This window comes from Megalopta genalis, chromosome 6, assembly GCF_051020955.1.
Source record: "Megalopta genalis isolate 19385.01 chromosome 6, iyMegGena1_principal, whole genome shotgun sequence".
Lineage (NCBI taxonomy): Eukaryota > Metazoa > Arthropoda > Insecta > Hymenoptera > Halictidae > Megalopta > Megalopta genalis.
The window spans coordinates 26,380,416-26,388,836 of NC_135018.1; positions in this window are offsets into that span (position 1 = coordinate 26,380,416).

Sequence of the window (8,421 nt, forward strand, 5' to 3'; positions counted from 1 at the left end):
AGCCGAGCTTAACACCTTCGCGAATAACATAGATCCACAAAACCATTAACTTATTCCCACAAATCTGTTGTATTCTTAAGAGAACTTTAACGTTTAAATATTAATAATTGCTATAGAAGCCGTACTCGCAGCCAGAAAAAACGACGGGAAACCGCGGACCGTATTACCTTGGAAAAATCGTCGAAAAGAAACGCTAGAAATATTCCACGAAATAATTCGCAGCGATTCGAGGGAATCGAGGCGAATAAAACAGAGTCGACGACATATCAGTGGTAGCTGGTGCCGGGTCGGTGAGAACCGCTTTCGATTCAGTAACGAACGCGGAGCAGCCGTCGGTATGGTGACAATGGTAATTATTGTTGTTGCTGAAATTTCAATTTTGCAATTGATGCATCGTCCGGAAAGCGACAGCCGTGGGGTATCGGTGTGCGTGTGTTCGCGATATGTATAGCGTACACGGCAAGGGGCACAACTCGTGGGTGTGCGTGAACATGTGTTCACGTGTGCGCGCGTACGTGTGTGGATGCCTGCAACCACAGAGGGGGCGACCGGCAAACTGCGGAGACGCGGGCCAACCAGAAACCATCATAAAGGTTCGGTTCTCCCTTTGATACCGGTACGGTAACGTATTTAGTTAGACATATCATTCGGTTTCCACCTATTGTACACCCGGCAAACAAACTTCCTATTTGTTTGAACGTTGAAGTTATCCGCGCCTCGCCCCCTTCGCTCCCCCTTTGGCCAGAGGGGGCGGAAAGAGTAGTGCGTGGCTGTCTATCGACGGGACGCTTCCGTTGTCGTCGTAATTATTTCGAAACCCCGTTCACTTCCACGACAAAGACCAACGTTAAATAATTCTTCTCGAAACTCCCGGCTTTTGTGTATTTTTCTCTCAAGGAGATCCGTGCTTTTGCTTCCGTTTTTTCGTTTTCCAAGCCCTCTTTCGACGCACAGCCTGTGTCCTGGGATCGCGAATGATATTGTCCGGCTAGCAGATTAAAGTGTTTTTGAAATCGGGGTATGTTGTAAAGATCTAAGCTTAGTTCGTTAACAAACACGACTTCTGTGTAATTCGTTTCTGGTGAGGCAAAAAGCCCTTTGCATTGGGTTGACAACACTCAGCGACCTGGTATTGCTACCTAGCGAATCGAATGGTCCTTTTGAGAGGACGTGGATCATTCCTGGTAATTCGAGCCTTGCGCTTCGTTTTTGTAGTTGTTGATAATCGACGACTATAAAAACGAACCGCGAGGCTCGAATAATCGTATCTCCTCTTTCCAAAGTGTCCATTTTTATTTACAAGCTGAAGAATAATTGGGAAGAATTTGCTGTAATACGTGTATTAACTTTCAGAATATTTTATCTCATTTTGGAAGAAGTTCTTCCATCAAGAAATTACACAGAAGAGGGTTTAATCATTAGAAATCATTCCTGAATAATTAAAGAGGAGACTAATGACCTTCTCGAGGCGGGTACACGTAATTTACACACGGTAGCGACAGTATAATCATTCGATGTTTCACTAAAACACAAGATGAAACAAAGGGAACAGTGATTAACAAATTTGTTCTTCTTTTAATCCCTGATAGTGTCGACACTTTGTCCAAATGTTACAAATTAATTACACAATATTACACGTGTTAATTATCAAGAATCATAAATTAGATGAAAATCTATTGTCTCTTTACTAATTGTAATAAGTTGTAGATAACGTAACTATTGGGTTGGCAACTAAGTAATTGCCGATTTCAGTTATAGATGTCTCTCACTCCCATTTGTATGATATCCGTAAATGTTATATTATAAAATTATTATTATGTTATTTTTTATTATCCGTGAATGTGTTAGCAACTGGACAAATTGAATGCAGCGGTCAAAGAAAAGCGACCAGGATTGGTTAATCGTAAAGGTGTCATTTTCCACCAGGACAATGCTAGGCCGCACACGTCTTTGTCCACTCGGCAAAAATTGATGGATATTGGTTGGAAATTGATGTTACACCCACCATATAGCCTTGATCTCGCGCCATCGGATTACCACTTATTTCGATCCCTGGACAACTCCCTTCGTGGTAAAACTTTTAATGATGATGACGCTGTAAAATCTCACTTAATTCAGTTTTTGGCCGAAAAGTATCAAACTTTCTACGAGCGTGGAATTTTCAAGTTGTCAGAGAGATGTCAAAAGGTCATCGAACAAAATGGAAAATACATTACAGATTAAACTTCATTCCAAGTAAAAAAATATTTTTTATTTCATTGAACAAATCGGCAATTACTTAGTTGCCAACCCAATAGCTTGTCCATATTCGCGATCGTTTTTATTTTCTTTCTTTTTTGTAGGTTGTAGAGCTTCCCTTGGTGATCCCTACGTATGGTATCCAGCAACGAGTGAAACTCATTAACTTTTTCAATTCCAGTGAAAAATCAATCGATCAAGCACTTTTCAACACTTTGATGAAACAATCGACAAATAAGCTGTCAACAAACACTGGAGCGTTTAATTATTAAAATGCCGAGAAGTTGCTCGATATTTTTCCGGGACAGTTTGGCAAGGTTAATTATTGCGTAAACAATTAGAGAGGAGAGCCGACCAGTCGTCTAAGCGACGGTTCGGGCAGGGGATTCCCAAGACGGTTTTATCCACGGGCTCTCGATAGCAAAGACGACCGGCCTAACGACCGGCACCGGCATACCGAGTCCTTTGGAATCGCGGACGACGTGCCTCGATAGATTCATCGAATACTATCGAAGGAATTTCGCAAACAATCCCGACCAATCGACACACGGTCTTGGGAACTACTCGGCCGACGGCCTCTCAAACGACGGTATCGCTCACCTGTACACGCTGACACCGAACAATTCGACGAATTTCTTTTCCCGGCGCACCGTCCCCGATCCGGCTGCATCGTGTCCCAGCGCGAGACAAGTTGCGCCATTAAACCGAATCAAAACTCATTATTTGCGAAATGGAAACCGAACGATCATCGCTTTATTAAAGACGCCATCGTCGCTTTATTCGAGACGCCGTTCTCGCTTTATTATAGGCGTCGCTGTCCGCGTACGAATAATATGATTCGGTCAAACTTGCGCATTTTAGGGACTATTCAACATGAAAATTTTAGGGTGTTGCTATTATTAACACTCGAATCGTGGATCTTATTGACAAAAATATAACTGAGCGCGCTCAGGATGATTTATAATTTTATTTATCTATTTCTTCAACATATTTGTTGAGATACTCCTGCTAGACTTTTTGCATGGATCTTAAGCATATGAAAACCTAAATTAATTGTCGAAAAACTAGACAGTCAAATAACAATATTTATGCTCTGGATCAACGTGTTAATGATCTACGGTGTTCTATAATCTTTATCAAGACCATACCAGTAGCATATGCCAATACTCCTTATATGTATAGATCGTAAATGCTTCATTATAGAGGCTCACAGAAATAGATTTGAGTTACATTTTGAGGACTACTCAACTAGGAAATATTAATTTTATGAACTGGTGATAATTTACAGGGTTACAGAATTTTTACGAATGACGATAAGTACTTTACCTACATTAATAGTCTTTCACAAAATCGTACACATAATTTATAAATTTCTAATAAATTGTTCAATAGAAATAGCAATTCTATTCATAAATCAACAAACTGTTCTGAATAATATGATTCAATTTTTACTTCTTTTGAGATTATTGTTTTATAGCAAATGTGATTAAGCTGATTTTAGTTATAGTAGGGTCATTAAAGTAATCTTTTACTAAGCATCTGTTTCTTTTATTCATCGCAATCAAATTAATGTATTCAATGAGCACAAACCTTGCTAATAAGTAAAATGTGCGATACACGGTTCAATCAATATTTAATTTAACAGGAAAAAATAATTAAATTTTACGAGAAAAATGAATTCTATTGAATCTATGATCAAATAACTTTACAAAAACAAAACTCTCTACGTTTGCCAATCAAATCCAAGAACCACAAAAATATAAATCCATACTTGAATATTAATATTAACAATTATTACCTCCAATATCGTAACCAGAATTTCTCGGATTCACTCTTGAGTCGAATATTATAATTTCCACCACGGCTACATACATTTAATTAATCCTTTACATCTCATTATCTTCCGAATATTTAACCGACGATACTAAATCGAAGTTTACGTTTAAAAAACTCGTTCGAGTTTCCAAGATGAACAGAGGATATTTCAAAATTCATTTTCAGGGTCCAGAAGCTGCCGAGAAGAACGAACTCGATCTCCTCTCGTTCGTTTTTCAAGAATCCCAGAAAGGAATCCGGACCAGGCAAAAAATCCTATTAAAATTTGACGAATGAGGAATTCCGGGATGATAAATCATGCGCGTTCGAGAGGAGCAGGAGTCGCGACGAGCGCGAGCCTCGGCTGTTAATGTTTCCACGGGGGAATTAATAGCGGAACGGCGATTTAAATAGAGGGCCCGATCGAATTTGCGGAATTGGAGCTGCCCCCTCGCGAATGTGAGAAACCTGGCGGCTGGCCTTAAATCAAGGAGGCCTAATTCCCGCAAGAAATGGTCGCGGGGCGTTGTTCCCAGGATCAGCTGGCCGGCTGACGGCATTTCTCGAACATACCCGTCGTACCTCATCGACCGGTTTCCGACCGGTCACAATGATGAGCTTTCCTGGTGTCCCTTGCTCGTTTCACACATACTCGAGGCGGCGATCTTTTGTGTAGCCGAACTCTCTCTCTCTCTCTCTCTCTCTCTCTCGAGAGAGAGAGAGAGAGAGAGAGAGAGAGAGAGAGGGAGAGAGTTCTTTCTTGAGAGAGAATTGTTTACCCTCTTTTTACTCGTAAACAATTAAACAACCCACATCTTCAGCCGAACGACATATAATATTTTACAAGTGAATTATCGAGATGAATTTTAAAAATGAATTTTAGAAGTGAATTTTAGCGAGCGATGTGACGGTCGATGGAAATTTGAGAAATTGTTGTTGCGGATTAGCTTTGTAATCGTTGAAGATCACAAGCAGACCAACGAACTGCAGAATCTCTCCGCGTATCCAGAAAATGTCGTCGGTTCAGTGTCACCCTCCTTGAGCCGTGCTCACCTGAACGCAGGGGATCACCTGCCTTATACCAGGGTAAGGCAAGAACACGTAGAATGCAGGTAGCTCTTGGCCGACCTTGGCTAGGTCGAGCGTGCGGCCTCAAGTATGCGACACTGATTGAGCCGCATCTGCGACCTAGGCTCTCTTGCTTTTTCTTCGAACGCATTAAAGCCTCCTATGAACGATTTAATGCGCGATTAAAGCTTCGTTCGATTCGGAATTTCTCGAACCTGGTAACACTCTTGTTCTAACCTTCTATCACCAAACCGGACAGCACACAGTGTTGTTCTGTACACTGACACAGGAGCGGCGAGGAAGGTCCTTACAAGTACATTCATTTATCTAAACTTATTTTATGATTTTATTTGTATAATTCTTCATTTTCTTTCCATTAGTTTTTATCGTTAGATCTTTCCTTTCTTCAGTAGTTCTTTATTATTTTAATTTTTCTTAAAACAACTTTCCGAATTTTTAGTTAAAAAAATAGAATTTCTCTAAATTTTCTTTTCAAATTAATTCTTCACAAAAGAACACTTCTGTGGAACATCTCTTCTTTTTAAGATTACTCTTGTTTTTTTATTTTTGATACTTTTTTCTGTAATCTTAAAATGAGATCAATAACTACACGGTCATGATCACAGATTCTGTGCATTTATAACAAAAATGAACTGGTCAAATAAAAAACTGGAAAGACGTTAAAAGAATTTAAGGATATTGTTATATTATTTTGAACAGAGAAATAATATTTTCATCTAATTTGCATTTCTTACAAATAACTTGGATAATTTTTACTTTGCATAAGATATTATCATATTTTTACACTTCAAAATGAAGGAAAAATCAATCGAGAAAAGTTCATGCGCGCTTTGGGTTAATGTATTAATAGACATTAATCTCTGACATCTCAGATTTGCAGCGATTTATGTCTTAGTATAACCTATCATTTTGCAGTACAGAAGGTTCCAAAATCGAAAGTGCCAAAAAATGACGGATTTTTGGATCACTCTGCAAATAAAAGCTTCTAAAATTAAGATCATTAGAGGATCCAACATTGGCATAGTCCTCGAATCGCGAAGCTCGTCAAAGACAAGAAAACTCCGGCAAAGGACAGTTAAATAGCGTGGAAGTCTCCGACTTCCAGAGGAGAATCGAAGGCGTTTGCAGTCGGCGGTCCAATCATTCGCGAAATTCGTTTTCCCGGCGGATTAATTTGGCCGCCGGGCACGATCCATTTGAGAGTATCCCCGTCGCGTAAGTAGGACGCGGCTTAAACCCTTCTTTCCGTTCTCTCCGTCCGGCCCATTGTCGGAGAGCTAAGCACAGATTTATTATCGCGTTGAGACCAACCCCCTTCCCCTTTTTCTCTCTGCGCCGACCCCCTCTTCGTTCCCTGCCCCCCCCCCTCTATCACCATTGTTCCCCCCTTGGCCCGATGTCCCCAGTAACCGGTCTTAGTCTCGTAAGAGAAATACATTCATCGAGTATTCTATTAAGAATCTGCACTCCGCGGATAAACGAGCGAAATAAGGTTCTTCCAGCAAACCCCTCGTTCTTGTTCCATTAGTCGAACGATTTCAACCCCTGTCGACCACCCCCTGCCGCCCTCCTCCAGGTCTAACCGACTCCTACGCTCCTACGACGTCTTACTCGCTCGGATCACCTGGTCTTTGCGAAGATTACCCGAAATTCAATACCGGAGACCTGAATTTCAGGAATCTTCTCCTCCGATTAGGTTCGATGAGACTGCGTTGTCGGAAAATTATTGTTAGTGGCAATTTGCGTAATCGTAGATGCTTCGGTAGATTGCGAAACACGCGGTTGGAAACGTTAGACTATCGACACACCAGTCTAAAGAATCCTATGAACTCAAAGTAACGACGAGTCCGACACGCGATGGAGATTACTAGTAATAACCTGTTAAGTATGAATGCTATTCCGTTCTTTTCAATCTGTATAAAATTCTGATTTCTTGTCATCAATATCGAAACATTTCAGTAAATATAGACACGCGATGAATATAAATTCTCTTTTTCTTTTTATCATCGAAAAAGTTCTAGTTATTGAACCTACGAAGAAAATGGCCCGGCAAGGGGTTAATGAAGTAATTAAGTAAGGATAAAATTCTGATCACATATGAACAATTCTTTAATTAACGTATAGATTGCAGACTTGATGCATTTATACTTTATAGACACAACTTTCACTATCGGTTGAGCTTTGTAACAAAAATATAAAATTGTCAAATGATACAACTGTACAGTGGGATAAAGTGTACGCGAAGATAGTTTTGTAAATTGCTTAACTCTGTTTACCCATTTTTATCAAAGCAGTCCTTAACCCCTTTGGTAAAAATGGCGCAGAATCGTAAAGAGTGTCTTTTAACCCTTTCGATGAAAGTGGTGCTGAATTAAGATTGTAAAAAATGTCTATCGACCACTTTGGTAAAAATGAGGCTAAATAAAAATGAAACGAAGAATCTTTTGTCGTCCTGTGGCAAAATAGCGTTCGATTAAAATAGTAAACAGTGTCTTTTCAACACTTTGGTAAAAATAGTACCAAATTAAAATTGTGAAAGGTGTTTTTCGATCACTGCGGTGAAGCTAGTGTTAAATTAAAATTGTAAAAGGTGTCTCTTGCGCCCTTTGGTAAAAATGGTGTTAAAAGAAAAACCATCATCTTCAAACCCGAAGCAGAAAGAACTTCCCTCTCGGCAGTAAACCGTCATTGTAAACCGCCAATTAATTGCTATTATTAGAAAGCAGCCCCAGAAAACTGCAGTTTGCGAAGGTCCGCAGTCCAGCAATTTAGCCCACGACCACGTACAAACGCATCTTTAAGCCCCTCGAGAAACGACGTTGCATCTCCCGCGGAACTGGCAGTGAAAGTGCGAACTAGCGATCGACGAGGCTCGATGGAAGCGTTCGCGCTTCCGAAAGAGCTTGAATACCTGGTCGCCGAAGCAACGAGGCGGCCGGCAGCCGTTGCATTCTGAAGGATAACGATGCGACGCGTAGCACGCGCTGCAGCCTGCCGAGGCAATGCAAGTTAAGGCAAGGCGAAGCAAGGTACGGCAAGGTAAGGCAAGGTAAAGCAAGACAAGACAGGCCAAGCAAGCCGAGGCAGACAAGCAGGAGCCTCTCCCCTTCCCATCTAAACGCTGGTGAACGCGCAAGGTGCAGCTGTTCGCCGCGAGGCTCGAGAAAACGATAATTAGCTCATTTCAATAATTGACAAGCCGTTGAAGAGAGCAAGAGAGGGAGATAGATAGAGAGATAGGAAGAGAGAGAGGATGGTGGCCGGCTAGTCGTAACGCAT